Below are 17,157 nucleotides of genomic sequence, written 5' to 3' on the forward strand. Positions count from 1 at the left end.
CATCCTGAGTAGCTAGGATTACAGGCATGAGCCACCGACATCCGAAAACAATTTCTTTTAATTGTGAAAACAACTAGAGAGATTGGATCCTTCTCCAGATACGGGGGCTGAATCTGACTGAATCTTGAGTGGTGTTATTTTCACAGTTCTAGTCTCTCTCCTTCTCCTTTCCTCTCCCTCTCCCTCCCTCTTCCTCCCTCTCTCCCCCATCCCTCCCCTCTCTTTTCCTCCCTCCCTTCTTTCCTCCTTCCCTCCCTCCCAGAACTGAAACTTGAACTTGGGGCCTGGGCACTGTCAGTTTTGTTTTACTAAAAGGTGGTGCTCTGCTCCTTGGAACCACAGTTCTACTTCTGGCTTTTGGTGATTAATTGGAGGTAAGAGTCTTATGGACTGCCACCCAGGCTGCCTGCCTTCAAATCATGATCTCAGCTTACTGTATAGCAAAGATCTGGCTCCTACTTACATCCCTCTTGTTATTGAGAAACAGTATGGACCCAAATCTCTGAAGGGAAGGTGAAGGGTAGTTTTGCTGCATGACTTGTGGGGAAATGCTCTTTCTAAAAGAAACAAAACAAGCAACAAGATGTCTTCTAAAATTTGGATATCATGTGGATATAAGTTCTAGGTCTATCATCATTTTCTTCTTAACATAAAATAAATGAACCTGAACATAAATCTTTCAAGCCAGATGCCAAGGAATTTTCCACATTGCTCTTGTTCAGTTACTTTGGCAGGCACTGGTAGCTTGCACCTGTAATCCTAGCTACATGGGATGCTGAGACCTGGAGGATCATGATTTGAAGCCAGCCTTGGCAGAAATGTCTGTGAGACTCCATTTCCTATTACTTAGCAAACAGGAGGATTTGGGGACATAGCTCAAGTGGTAGAGAACCAAATTGGGGGACAAAGTAAAAACAAAAAACCAAAAATAATGCACATAACCCTAATCAATTTTGGGCATAGTCTAGTATTTTCTTCTCTTATTATACTAATTCCCTACATGTTTACTACATGTTATTTTTACTCTCGTTGTTTATATGTGTCATCTATATTATCATACTCATTGTTTTTGAAAGTTATTGTTTCTAATTGCATTCATTTGTACCCTTTCTCCCTGGTGGCAGTGCAGGTTCCCAAGAACAAACATAATATTACTAAGGTGTTTTGGGCACTGGGAGCTATGCCTACCATTGGAAAGCATGGATGAATATGGAAGATTAAAAACAATAGGGAGAACTTGCACTGAGCCAATGACAGCCTACCCTCCCACCTCTATTCTTGCTTGCTCTGTGAATAATTAATTCCCTTGAAATGAAAGTTAGGATAAAACCTGATTAACTTAGAGCCCAAAATAACATAAGTAATAAACTTCTCAAGTGTTCATCTAGAAAGAATCCAACATGTTGTGTAAAGGCCTATCTGTCTCACATATTCTCTAACTATCATGCTGCATTACAGATTTAACCCTGGGAGATGTTAGAGACATTAGTTTACTTGAATTTTACCTTTTAATTTTATTATTGAGTAGTTGTACCAAGAGGTTACACAATTCTGTAAGTCAGGTTACGAGTACAATGCATGTTGAGCAATGTCATCCCTTCCATCATTCTCTCCATTATTATCTCTCCTGTCCCTATCCTAAAGTTACATAGTTCAATTTTATATGATGTACATTGAATATCATGACTCTATTTGCTTACCCTTCATTCATGTGTGGCTACTGTATCTTAAGCATTGGGGAGGGCACTAGGGTATATGGAACATACTTGTCATCCTGAGAATATACATAATAAACTTGTAGGAAATACAAAATGATCTACTTTCATCAACTATGATGATCAAAGAAAAGCTCATATATATTTGTGTATTCAAACAACATAGAAATTATTTTCTTATATCATATTGAATCTAGAAGTCAGATTGGGATTTGTTCACTTAGAGTTTGTTCAGTTAAAATATGTTATTAAAAAGCTAGATTTTTTTGTCTTCCTGTTCTATCACCTTTAATAGACTGGACTTCTCATTTTCCCAAGAAGGTCAAATAAATCCACAATATTTAATAGCAGGAAAAACTAAGGAGCTACCCCTCCTTCCTTTTTATTTTTAAGAACTGAGATAAATGTCTCTAGAGACTTGTTAAACACAAAAATTCAATGTATGTCCTACAAAATTAAGAAAAATGAGGGAAGGAATAGATCAGGAGGGATAGGTTGAAAGGGGTGACATTAATCAAAATGCATTGTATTCATAAACTGCTCTGTTGGATGGCAACTTCTTTGTAGAACTACTTAAAATGAAAATTTAAATAACAACAACAATAGACTTCTTAAGCATACTTGACACTTGACACTGTGACTCATTGCTCAGACTTGAACTTATTGTTAACTAGGGAAAGAGTAACATGATGATCATGATTAACTTGAAAAAAAGATAGATCATGCCTGGAATCTACAACAGTTTACCAAGAGTGTCCATTTCATACAGACAAAATAAAGATCATACAGGACAAAGGGATTATTTCTTTAAAAATTCAGGCTCATATGTTTAAACACAGAAGAAAATAATTAAAATATTTCTGTGAACATCGTATATTTAAAAAAGAACTATAATCCTAGCTCAGCACGCTAAGATCTGAGGATGATGGTTCAAAGAATGAACTATCAAAAAAGGTGAAAGTGGAGCAGAGTCCTAGGGACAGTGCCAGGCCCTGAATTCAAGCCCCAGGAAAAGTGTGGACACACACACACACACACACACATCTGAGAAAAAGCCTCTATAAAAATCTAGATGAGGTTATTGCCATTGTGACTACTTATACTTTGTTGAGATGCCAGTTACAGTAATTATCTCTTGCAGCCTTACAACTTTGTCCCATAAAGCTAGTGACTTAAGATAGCATTTAACATCTACTATTTCAGCATTTCTGTGGGTCAGGACTTTGGGAGAAACTCAGCTGATTTGGGGTCTGCCCTGGTTTCCTGTCAGGATGTCAGTCAGGGCACAATTGCTCAATAGCTTTTTGTAGGGTTGGAGAACCAGTTTGCAAGGTGGTTGATGTGGCTGGCTCATTCTCTCAGCACGAGGACCCCTTCCTATGGCTGTATGAAGCTCCTCACCATGTGCTGCCAGGCCTCCTCACAAGCAGGCAGTCCAAGAGAAAAGGCAGAAGCAATCATGCCTTCCTGGAACTAAACTTATACCTCACACCTGGTCACTTCCCAAATAAATATTCACAGAAACAAATCACTGAATGCAGCCAGCATTCAATGGACACATCAAAGGCTCAGTGGACACACTTTGAAGTCTTCACAATATGCTTTATTTGAAAGGTTTAGCAAAAATGCATTAGAAACTTTTTTAAAATGTTCATGCTGTTTAGATTCATAACTTTTGTTGTGGAATTCCACCAGGTAAAAATAAATGTCAACAAAGACTTGGCTTTCAGAACATCATGAATTATAATGGTAAATTTTGAAGCAGCATGATTGACAGAGAAAAGAAAACCAGATATCTTATTTAAAATTTGAGTACAATGCTTTAAGAACTTAAAAGTCTAGCCATAATATAGTAGCTGGTGCTGAAACTGTCCTTTTGATGACAATGACATAAATAAATAAGTGAAGTAGTCATTTTGAGGTACTGGGTATCAGAGACAAATTAGAAATAGAGTACTTAAAGAATAGGGCTGGGATGTAGCTCAGTGGCAAAGTGCTTGCCTAGCAAGTGCAACGTCCTGGGTTCAATCCCCAGTACCAAAAAAGAAAAGACAAAAAAATACAGTTAAAAAAGGAATTACACACACACACACACACACACACACACACACACACACACACGTGCACACATGCACACACACACACACACACACACACACACACACACACACACACTGTGATGGACAAAATTGGTCAGCCTGAGCCAGGCAACCAGTGGCTCATGCCTGTAATCTTAGCAACTTAGGAGGCTGAGATCTGAGGATTGTGGTTTAAAGCCAGCCTGGGCAGAAGAGTCTGTGGGAGTCTTATCTCCAATAAACTACTCAAAAAAAGCTATACATGACTCTGTGGTTCAAGTGGTAGAATGCTAGCCTTGAGTACAAAGAGGTTCAAGGACAGCACCCAGCCCATGAATTCAACCTCAGGACTGACAAAAATAAAAATAAAAACATTAGCCTGGGTTTCCAAGAGGAAGTTATTTTTTGCCATAGACAGGTGTTGTTGCTGGTTGGAGGAACAAGGTAACATTGAATGCATTCCAAAATTCATGTGCTGGAAACTTCATCCTACTGTTGCAATGTGAGTCATAAAGGAAATGCTGATCGGTATGAACAGAACAGTGATGATTATTACAACAGATGAGTTCATCTCTACATCTTTCCTCTGCTTGCTTTTTTAATGCTCTTCAGTTATGGAGTAGTGCTGACAGAAAGGCTCTTGCCAGATATAGAAACTTGACATTGGATGTCCCAGCCTCTAACTCTAAACCTGTATGCCAATTCATTTTATTCATTACAAAATATTTAGTCTGAGGTACTCTGTTACAATAGCACAAAAGGCGTTTCCTGAAAATAAAGGAAAGACATGGTAAAGGTTAGGAAGGGCAGGCATTTTATGTTAAATAATGATAGGTCAGTGGCCAAGTGTTACCTCACACGTGTAACAGGACTCTCCATGAAATTTAGTAATGATCACCTGTATAGCAGCTGAGAGATAAAGGGTTGCTGGAAAACAAGTAGAAATGGCGATTTGGGATTCTGAGTATATAAGTCTCAAATATTCATTTGAAACTTCAGAAATAGCATGTCTTAGAAGAAGGAAGCATGCCTGGAAGAAAAGAAATGTCTCAGGAGTGAATTGAAAACTGAAACAGATTTCTTCTAGCTAAGAATAAAACCAAGGCTTACAGAGCAAAAGGATTTGCCCATTGTCAGTGGTTCACCAAGACAAAACAAAAATACAACATGTACAATATGACGATATTGAAATCCCCTAAAATGTATCATTTCCATTGCTCTGCACATAATAAAAAGTTTAAAGTGCATCAAAGAAATGGAAAGATACAACCCACTATAAAAAAAAGCCTAAGATGACCCCTTTGCTAAAGTTAGAAGACCAAGGCCTTAGTTGTTAATTTTGTATATAATTGATCTGTTCACGTGTCCTTGATTTTTTTCTTGACTTTCCTTGAGCTATTCATCAGTTCATCTGAACTTCTTCCCTTTTGAATTTCTATTTTTAACTGGCAAATAAGAACAAATGCATATAATCATGGGGAACAATGTGACATTTTGATATAAACAAATAAATTATGGAATGATTAAATGATGTAATCAATATATACATTCCTTACTTTCTTATTTTCTCCATGTATATATATCTATATATCTATATATAGATATATATATCGCAAACATTTTAGGCAAGTATTTTTTTTTAATTTTATTTTATTTGAGAACATACTGTACAGAGGGGTTACAATTACATTGGCAGGATAATGCATACATTTCTTACCAAGCATTGCAGCCTCCTCCTTTGTTTACCCTTCACCTCCCTTCCCAGCCTCCCCCCTCCCCCCCACCCAATCATACCCCCCTCCCCCCCCACTCCGACATTGTAAAGCTTGCTTTGACATGACATTTTGTAATTCTCCTTGTTACAACAGGTCCACCTGAATCCTTAAACGACTTGTTTGTCCCCCTCTCCTCCACATGTTATACTGACATCAAATAAAGTGAAAGCGGGGGTTACACTGTGGGGGAGGGACATACAAAGCAACAAAGAAATAATCTTATAAATGCGTTAGAAACACATGCATGAAAGAAATGAAAACATTAAAATACATATTTAAGGGTTCGTTTTCCTAACATCACATTATCTGATCTTTTCCGCTTGACTCATACCTATACTAGATATTGCAAATAAGGGAAACCATGGGACCTATGTTTCTTTGGTAGGCAAGTATTTTAAAGTGCTTTTATAACTAAGCTCAAGCTTTAAAAGGAAAATAAAATAATGGTGAATAGAAAGATATGTAATCTCACTGGAAAAGTAGAAAATCAAAAAGTAGAGATTCTAAACAGATTCTAGAGAGTAGTTTAACATCTGAAATGGCATATTAATTGGAAACTTAGCATAAGATTAGCGACTATAGATGAACACAGACCTTAAAGACTGATAGATATTTTGTAATCTAGCAGATAATACATATTTGATAGAAAAAAGAAAGATGGCAGCTGTAAGAAAATATTAGTGGCTAAGGGATATTACAGAAAACGTATGGTTTTCTCACACCAGATATAGATATTATTAGAAATTCTGAGGGTTTTTTTGTATAAAAATAATGGACTGATTGTGTTGGCTCAAACCTGTAATTCTAGATTAGGAGAGACTGAGGAATGATAGCTTAAGCCCAATCAAGACATAAAAATCTGGAAGCCTCCACCTTAACAGGTGGCTGTACTGAATAGTATGTGTTTGTTTTCTTGGCTACAAGAGGAACTGTAGTAGCTGAGCTTACCTCAAAGATAACCAAGGCCCAATGCAGAAAAAGGATGGCAGTATGGCTCAAGTAGTAGGATGCTTACCTGCCAAGTATGGAACCATCATTGGCTCAATTTCCAGCATTGTCACCACAGCAGTAGGAGGAGGAGTAATCACTAGTTGACTGGCTAGTCAGTTAATTCTAGTTGACTTCTCTCACAAACATATTAAAAGGAAGTTAGGAAAAAATTCCAATTATAAGACTCTAAGTGGATTGAAGACAACAAAAAATATAATGTTCAAATAAGTGTACTTATAAAATTTGAAGTTACTTTAGAATCTGTATGGGAGAGAAAGTAGTGGGGAATTTTTGAAATACCAGCACACTGTTAAAGAGAAATGTTTTATGTACAGTCTCTGAGCTGAGTATGGCAATGCAGTTGATATTAGAGAAGCAAGAAACAGAGACAAGTTCTAATGATAATAGGTGGAGCCTATAGGTCAGGTGGAGCCTATAGAAACCATTTTTGGAGGTACTTGAGAAATGAATGCATGTAGAGTGCTGACTGACTGACTGACTCCAGTGTCCCTTGCTGCACAATGACTTCAGGTTCTTTATGAATCAATGCTGGCCAGACAGATTTTCTAAGAGCTACATAAATCACAAAGGCAAATAGAAGCCCTTCATGGTACTCAGGGGACATTGGGAGTGACTTACGATAACAATTTCCATTTGAAAACAAAGGTCACAAATGAGAAGTTTCAAAAATATTTGTGGCCTTTGATTTAATCCAACTGGTCAGGTCCTTCTTCATCACAAGTTTTGTTGTATGCAAGAAAACATTGAAATTGCTTTTTTGAAAATTCAACACAAACTGCTCTTACCTTCTCTTTGGATGACAATCAAAACATGCTTCTGTCGGAGTTGTGCTAAAAATTTGTGCAATGTCAATATGTGACCAGTGCCAGATAGACTGCAGTAACAGTATTATAAGGACACTTCCAGAAAGTCTTACTTGGCAAATCAGGATTTACTAATAGTAGTCCCTATGTCAAAACAATGGATTGATTGGGAATAACTGTTCCTCTTCAATATGTAGAAATGCTATCTTTGTATACATTTATTTTTCAAAATTGCTATTAAAGTATGGTACCAATTTGCAATACCTACTATTGCATTTATATTTTAGTCAATTCTTTTTCCTGCTTTAATAAGGACAAGAATATTTAAAGTGATTATTAGTGTGCTTTTTGTTTAAACTTACCCATTCAGAGCAGTGATCATGCTGACATTCTTCATTTTAGGATTCAAATGTTTTTTCTTTCTTGTGATTGCTTCTAACATATTTATAAGATGATTTTTTTTTGTTGCTTTGTCTGTCCCTCCCCCACAGTATAACCCCTGTTTTCACTGTATTTGATGTTGGTATAATTTGTGGAGGGGAAGGGAAAAAACAAATTGTTTAAATAGGGATACAGGTGGACCCATTGCAACAATGAGATATACAAGAAATTGTGTCAAAAAATGAACTTTACAACTTTACAACTTTGGTGGGTGTGTGTGTGTGTGGGAGATGAGAAGGGATTGGAAGAGGAAACAAAGGGAGGAGGCAACAATGCTTGTTAAGAAATGTACTCATTACCTTGCCCATGTAACTCCTCTGTACTGTATTTTCACAATAAAAAAAAGGTATGTGGAGGAACTTTAGAAGCCAAGTCCCACTTCAACATACTAAACTTGAATCACAAGCCTATTGATTTTATTATCTAACATATCTTCCAAGTCACTTTTTTGTCATTTAAATAACATTATTTCCTAGTCTATTTTCTTCCTTATTATGTTTGAATGATAACATAAGCAAAATAATTTTAGTGTATTTGTCATGCCAAAAGAATGATAAAACAAACAATATAGAGAGATTATCTGTTTCTAGATAGAAATAAAAACAAAAATATTACAGGTGACTGAAAAGGCAGAGGGCACAAAACAAAACAAGAAAGAGAAGAAAAATGTGAAAATAAAAGGCACATATAAAATATGTACTATTATTAATAATCAGAGAGATAACTCAAAGAAGCCTCAGCAATGTGTGCTTTTTATAAAGTCTGCTATAAATCTTTTTTAAATTTAAATATATATTTTTCATTGTAAAGATACTGTACAGAGGGGTTACAGTTACATGAACAAGGTAATGAATTCATTTCCTATTGAGCATTATTACCCCCTCTTCTGTTTTTCCCCTAGTATCCTCCCCTAGCACCCTCCTTACCTCCCCTGCTGTAGGTAGACATGTGTTGTTCCACTGAGTCTCACATTTTCAGCTATTTCTCAGGTGTGTGTGTGTGTGTGTGTGTGTGTGTGTGTGTGTGTGTGTGTGTGTGTGTGTGTGTGTGTATACCAGTACTGGGGCTTGAACTCAGGGCCTGGGCACTGTCCCTTATCTTTTTGCTCAAAAGTGATGTTCAATCATTTGAGTCACACTTCCATTTCTGGCTTTTCCCTGGTTAACTGAAGATAAGAATTTCACAGATTTTTCTGTTTGGGCTGGATTCAAACCACAGTTCTGAGATCTTCAACTACTAAGTAGCTGAAATTAAAAGTGTTAGCCACCAGCACCTGGCTGCTCATTATTTTTAAAACAGTCTCTTGAGTTTTTTGTTGTCCTGGGCTGGCCTCACACTGCAGTACTCCAGATCATAGACTCTTGAGTTAATAGAATTACAAGCTGAAACCATCATTGCTTGACTAATTTGTAAAACTTCTAAGTACAATACTTTTTAATATTTTTATTAACTGTCAATAAAATTCCATTTGTTTTTAAAGTGTCTTGTTCATCCAGAAAATATAACTCTTTCCCCAAATACTGAATGGATTACTGCTCTCTGAGAATTCTCATTTTGTAACAAATGTCATTATATAACTTTTCTGTGAAGTCACCCATGATATCAGATTAGATATGCCAGTAAACTGTTAAGATTAGGGAGGGTCATAACAGCTCCTCCTAATCTTGATGGAAGGTTGATTGCAAGAGATACAGATTTAAGTAAGTGAAGTGGATTTTCTTGGCCCATTTTACAGAAGGTGATGATGTGGTTTCTATAAACCACATGGTGAAAAATATTAACTAAAAGCCATGATTGTCTTATGAATAGGGTTAGACATAACAGCAGGTTAACCAGAGCCTTCCAACCAAACTTTCTACCCTAAAGATCTACTGGTGTCATAGGTTGCTCTGTGTCAAGGACTCTTTTATATTAGAAAATGCCATTAATTATTAATTTGTATTTTCTTAAAGAAAGTACTATATTTTCTATTGTAAAATTGTAAAATAGGTTATACATATTCAAGGTATATAATGTGATGATTAGGTATGCTTATATATTGTTGAATGATATATCTTATATATTGATATATGCTTATATATTGTGGAATGATATATCTGATTGATTCAGTTTTTGAATCAATCAGATAATTAATATGTTCATCATCAACCGTGCTCTACATAACATCTCTAGAATGTGTTCATCTTGTTTATCAAAGTTTGAGTCTTTAATTAACATCATTCTATTTCTTCAACACCAAATCTGTGTCAGTTGGTTACCATTAGCTGAACTCAAAGAAGATCATATGGACCATTGAGCACTGAGTCTGGTCACTTTTAGAATCAGATAGGGAAACTCTTGTTATGGACTACAATCTCAGAGCCACTTGGATGTACAACAATATGAATTTTTGTGTGTGCATGTATGAAAGGGTTATCACATTAAAGTTTCCTATGTATTTTACTTTAGCAGAAACCCCTGATTTCCTTAATCTTAATCATTTAAATAAATTAGTTATTGTTTTCTGTCAGTGAAAATAAGTGACCTTTAGATGAAGTATAATTATACAGATACATGTATTTTTATCATTTTTCTGTAACTAATTTTATATTCTAGCCAATAACAGAATTACACATGTTGGGTAACATAATGGTCAGGTTAATTATTGTGGGTCTCTCCATGGTTCTCTATAGTCATAAAATTTAATTTACATCCTCTGTGTATTTTGCTATTCTTGAATTTTTTTCTAAAAGTGTAGTTTTAGAATTGATTACATATGATGTCCTACCTCTCTTCTTGTCTTTTAAGTGGAGTTTTTCTGGTACAATTTATTTCTAAAGAATTATAAAACTGAAGAGATGAGCTAGGGCTCCTGTCTCTAGAGATTTAGAGAATCTGGATAATGTCAATAGAAAGTTAAAAATAGCTTACAGAGACTAGAATGTTTAGCTTCCACTTGTGGAGATTAGAAGTCACCACTTTCAGCAAGACAAGTTGGCCATACTGAAATTGAATGGTGTTTACTGTGCAAATATCAGAGAACTGAGGTTCCCCAGTGAACTGCCTCTTTCACATTTTTGGGACAGGCACATCCACAGAGAAAGCAGAGGTCTGTTTACAAGAGCGCAGGCTGCTGTGGACAGTAAAAGAAAAGTGATATGTAAATGATGTTCTTCATGAACTTCTGCTGCTACTTGCAGGGAAATATGAGAGAAATTCCACATGGTCACTGTCCAGGGTTCCCACACTATCATGGGCATTTCCTTTAAAAATCCTACAAAGCACTCAGGTAGGGGTCTGAGAATCTTCCTGTGAGGTTCTGAAGAAGCCAGGGAGTGGGGAAGAGCAACCACTATGAGACATGCCCAGAGTCTTTCTCCATAGCACACCTGCTGGTGGTGGGGTTGTGCTGAAGTCCCATCTAAGCAAGGGATTAAGATTCTTCCCCAGTCTCAACTGAGGGGGAAACATTCACAGAGGTCAAGTCTTGAAGGAAAGAGACCCAAATGCCTTGGAAGAGAGAGAAAGCAGTAGGCAGGGATTTAGGGAAGATCACTATACAGCTGAATACATGTGTTAAGTATAGTACTCAGGCTCACTAAAAGATTTTATTAGGAGATTGCAAAGCAATCTTCCTCTTCACTGTTTTCCACCACAATAATAGTTGTTTAGTACAATATAGTGGATTACATTATTACTGCTAATATGAGTGGCAAGATAACACACACCCCCCTCTCACACACACAACCATACATTACATTGAAACTCTAAAAGTTAAAATTGAAATATTAAAAGAAGCCAAATAACTGAAAAGATGCACAATATTGTGAACAAGAAGTAGCATGATTAGGATTGTGGCAGGCTTCTCACCCAAAAGGTGCTAAGCAAAGGAGCTGAGTGAACTATGTAAAGCACCAAGCAAAAACCCCACCAACCTTGAATTCTAAATCCAAGATTATCCTTGGAAAACAAAGGAGAAACACTTTCCTGGACCAACAAAAGCTGAGGGAAATCAATGAAAACAGATAAACAAGGTAAAAAATGAAAAGAGAAGTTGAGTCAGAAGGCAAAATGGAACATCAGAAGCTAATATTTAAATAAAAAAGAGAAAAATACATAAAGGAAAAGTAGTCTCTTATTCTTCTTAGTCTTAATCTATAAAATAGCTAATTAAAAATATTGTAAAGTAATTTTTATTAAACATTTTAAATAAGTGTGATATACTGAAAAGAAGGGGTGGAATTACAAAAAAAATTCAGCTATATGATGAAGTGGTAAGACATGAAAGAGAACAGAAACAAAACCTATGCAATGACGAGAAAGTCAGGTAGATCCTAATCAATACTATAAATTAGTTCATTACAAATGGTTTAAATATCCTAATTATAAAGCAGAGATTGTCAATGTGGATAACAAGACCTAACATTGTTGTCTAAAGCATATCATTTCTCTTTTGGTGGTTATACTGGGATTTAAACTCAGGGCCTCCCATTTACTATTGCTTGAGCCATAACCCCAGCCCTTTTCCACTTTATTTATTTTTTCTGATAGGGTTTTACATTCCTGCCTTGGGCCAGTTTCTGGCTGCAATCCTCCTACTTATACCCTTCACATGCTTGAGATCACACATACTGGCTTGTTGATTGAAATAGGATCTTCTTAGCTTTTTGCCTGGGCTGGGCTCATACTCTTACTTCCAGTCTCTGAATAGCTGAGATGAAAAGCACATGCCACCATGTTTGGACCTTAAAAATACTTCTATTATATCTATTCTGGTGATTAAATTCAGTTCTCCACTTCAGTATTCCACTGTTTCATTTCATTTCCAGTCTTTTTGCTTATATTTTTTAGATAGAGTCTTACACTACCTTTCTGAGCCAGCCTTGGGCTATGATCTTTCTACTTCTGCCTCTCAGCCTGAAAATCATCTGAACTATAAAGACACAGATAGGCAACATGTAAAGGAGAGGAGGTTATATATGGTGGGAACGTTAATCTAAAGCAAGTCTTCTGAGAAAACAATTCAAAATAAGAGAGGTCATCAAGGGGTTGAGGGCATTGCTCAGAATGCCAGCCAATGTGTGAAAGCATCAAATACCAAATCTGAGTCCTTAGACAAAACAAAACAAACAGCAACAACAAATATTAAGAATAAAGAGAGCATCACATAATGACAAAGTGATAAATTTGCTAGAAACATGTAATAATCCTAGATGGGTATTCCCTCCAAAAAGAACATCAAAACTCATGTGCAAAAACTGATGGCATGAAAAAATGAAAATAGTAGGATATTATTGTTAGAGAATGTCAACACTTCTCCTATTAATTGATAGATAAACAGAAAAGGTACAGATGACCTTGTTATCAGTCATGGTTGGCAGCATTATCCATTAGCTACACCCAATTAAGATTTTTCAGACAAATCTATTCAATAATAGGAGAATGCACAATTTTCTCCATGCTCACATGCAACATTCACCAAACTAAACTCCATTCTCAACTATAAAACATACTTACCAAAGTTGAAAAAATAAAAATTTACATAAAGCATATTTAAAGTTACAATGGAATCAAACTAGAAATCCATAAGTGGAAATAGTGCCAAATATTAAGAAATAAAACAATTAAGTATAAGTCAAAGATTAAGTCTCAAGAAAGTTTTAACATGTTTTGACTAGTTAAATTTGTTGAACACAACAAAAGCTATTGCTTTATTTTTCATTTAGAAAGAAATTTAGAGTATTATATTTGTATATTAGACAATAAAGTTGAAAACAATAATATAAACTTCTTCATTAGGAAATGAGAACATATTGAGCCCAAAGTAAGCTGAGGAAAGGAAATAATTTTAAAAATATGACACAAATTAGTAAAATTGAAGAAAGAATATAGTTGACTACACTCCATCTCCAAAATAATCAATAAAAGGCAGAGATAGAAGCATGTCTCAAGTGGTAGAGTGACAGCCTCGTAAGTGTGCAAATCCAAATTCTGCCCCCCAAAATAAGGTAGCAAAGGAATATAACCTAAAAATGTTCATAATGACCAGTAAAAATAAACATTTGCCTACATGGATTTCTTCAATGAAATGAAAATAAAAATGGAATAATTTCTTGAAAGACATAAAAATACTCCACAAGAAGCAACAAATTTTATTTATTCAAGTAACTGAAAATAGTGTTCCAAAATATAAACTATTAGACCAACATAGTTTCTCTATGAATTCTTGTCCTTTAAGGAAGAAGAAACAAGTCCCCCACATTATCTTCCAGAAAAGAGAAGCAAAATGAATAAAATCATTCTAGAGACCATTTCAGAATCAGATAAAGACATTATAAAAAGGGAAAACCATCTCTCATGGGCAAAGGCAAATAACTGAAAAATATTAAAAACTTGGCTCTAAGCATATACACTATGGCCAAGTAGCATTTATTCCAGATATTCACAGGGGGTTAAACATTTGCAAAGAAATGTATTATGCATGAGAAAACTAAAACAAACAAAAATTATATGACCTTATCTGTTGAAGAAGAAGATAAATTTAATAAAATTTAACACCAGTTTGTGATAAAACTTTGCAACAAGGTGGGAATAGAAGGAAATGTTCTCAACAATGCCAAAACATCCATAGAACACATATAGTTAACATCTTTGATGGCAAGAATCTGGAGCATCTAAGGTCACAAACATAGCAAAAATCATTACTCACCACTTCTGTTTACTATTATACTGAGTCTTAGCAAGTACATTTAGGCAAGAAAAGGAAATAAGGCTATAAAGAAGGAATTTATTAATATAAACTACATCTATTGATAGAACACATGATTGCCATGTAGAGAAACCCAAGATTGAAAACAAACAGATGAAAAAGAAAGGAAGTGTTTAGGGGGGATGCAATCATAAAATTCAATGAATATCCTACAAAATTACAGAAATTGAGGGAAGGGTAGGGTTGGGAGGAATGGGAGAGAATGACGGGGTGACACCAATCAAGATGAATTATGTTCATATACAGATTTGTTTAATGCTAACTCCTTTGTAGAACTACTTAAAGGTAATAAAATTATAATTAAATACAAACTCCTGAACTAAAAATAATATGTGAAGATGACATGACTAAAAGGACCGAAGGTTAACGTGTAAGAATCCTTTGAGTTTCTAAATATCAACAATGCACAGCTGGAACTTGAAATTCAAAGTCATCATTCACAATAGTAACACAATAACACACAATCCTTGAATATTAATCTGTTAATCTTATACTTACATGTAAGTTTACCACTATATTATGGAATCTGTAGGTAAACTCTCAATGAAGACACTAAAAGAACTATAAATAATGAAGGGATATTTCATGCTTACAGATATGATCAATGGCAATATTTTTGTATATATTTTTATTGTAAAAAATACTGTACAGAGGTGGTTACAGTTACATGAATGAGTAAGGTAATGAGAACATTTCCTATTGAGCATTGTTACTTCCTCCTTTGTTTTTCCCCTACTATCCCTTCCCTCTCTACCTCCCAACTCCTCTCTCCCCCAACCCCCGAAGTTGTAAAATTCGTTTTTAACATAGTGTCTTGTACATCTCATTGTTACAATGGGTCGATCTGTATCCTTATTTCAGCATTTTGTTTTTTCCTTTTCCATCTCCAAATTAGAAAAATGTATATACAAGATGCAGGGTACTGGAATCAAATACAGTGAAAACAGGGGTTACACCATGGAGGAAGAACATACAAAAGAAACAAAAACAATCATATAGTACATTATAAGTACATTAAAAACAATGGAAAGAAAGATAAAAACAACTTATGTCACTATCTTGGGGTTCATTTCACTTAGCATCATCTTATATGTTCATATGTATATAGTTTTTGAGCATTTCTGCCTACTCTAGACATATTCTAGTTATTGTACATAAGGGAAACCATGGGACCTATGTTTCTTTGGTCCTGGCTTACTTCACTTAATATAATTTTTGCCAAGTCTTTCCATTTCCTAACAAGGGGGGTGGTGTCAATTCTTTCTGATGGAGGAATAGAATTCCATTGTGTATATATACCACATTTTCTTGATCCATTCATCTACAGAGGGGCATCTGGGTTGGTTCCATATGCTAGCTATGGTAAATAATGCTGCAATAAACATAGTTGTGCTGGTAGCTTTAGTATGGTCTTGTTTGTGATCATTTGGGTAAATGCCCAAAAGTGGGATTGCTGGGTCATAGGGAAGCTCTATGTGGAGTCTTTTGAGGAACCTCCATACTACTTTCCAAAGTGGTTGAACAAATTTACAGTCCCACCAACAATACAGTAGGGTTCCCTTCTGGACACATCCCCTCCAGCATCTGTTGTTATTAGAGCTCTTGATTATAGCCATTCTAACTGGGGTGCGGTGGAATCTCAATGTTGTTTTGACTTGCATTTCTTTTATGGCTAGAGAGGTTGAGCAATTTTTCAAGTGTCTATTAGCCATTCTTACCCCTCTTCAGAGAAGTTTCTCTGTAAGTCTTTCGCCCACTTATTTATTGGGCAGTTGTTTCTTTGAGGATTTGTTGTTAGGGATTTAATTTTTTGAGTTCTAAGTATATTTTAGATATGAGACCCTTGTCCGTTGTATGGCTAGTGAAGATCTTCTCCCAATCTGTGGGCTTTCTATTGATCTTGGATGGCAATATTTTTAAGACTAGTTATTTCCAACTTGATTTTTGTATTTACCTCAATCCCAACCAAACTCCTAGAAAACTATTTTTGTGGACATGACACTTAGAGTCTCCTAATGTCAAAATGCAAAGTGATAAAAAACGAAAAGTACTTCATAATAATAGGGACAGCAGGGCCTATTGGAAGATCTTCCAGGGTCCTAAGATGGAATAAATGACAGTAAATGATTGAATAGCATAATTTTACTACTAAAAATATTGACATAATAAGTACACTGAATTATAACCTAAGGTATAAAATAAAAAAATTTAAATGCATATTGATATAAGTAAATGATTGCATAAATTAATGAATGGGGAGAAATGGGACACTTCAAAATGAGAGATTTCTCTCATTTTGAAGTGTCCCAAATAATTTATGTAAATACCCAGCCCTTATTCAAATGGACCATATAGTTCTACTTTTGAAGTCCAAAGCAGAGAGAGAAAGTGATTTCATTGTGCAGGAATCTGGCAGGCAGTACCCAGTTCAAGTGGCCAAGACCAACATGAACATGAATAAGATATGCTGCAGGTGTGCCCGTGATGTGATGTGGGAGAAGTGTACTCAGCTCTGTCTGTTCCTTTAAAGTACCTCTTAAGTGCCTCTCACTTTGAGAAAAAAGCACCATACATAAACTTGTAACT

Source organism: Dipodomys merriami, unplaced genomic scaffold (assembly GCF_024711535.1).
Source record: "Dipodomys merriami isolate MVZ:Mamm:240054 unplaced genomic scaffold, mDipMer1.0.p SCAF_4, whole genome shotgun sequence".
Taxonomy (NCBI): Eukaryota; Metazoa; Chordata; class Mammalia; order Rodentia; family Heteromyidae; genus Dipodomys; species Dipodomys merriami.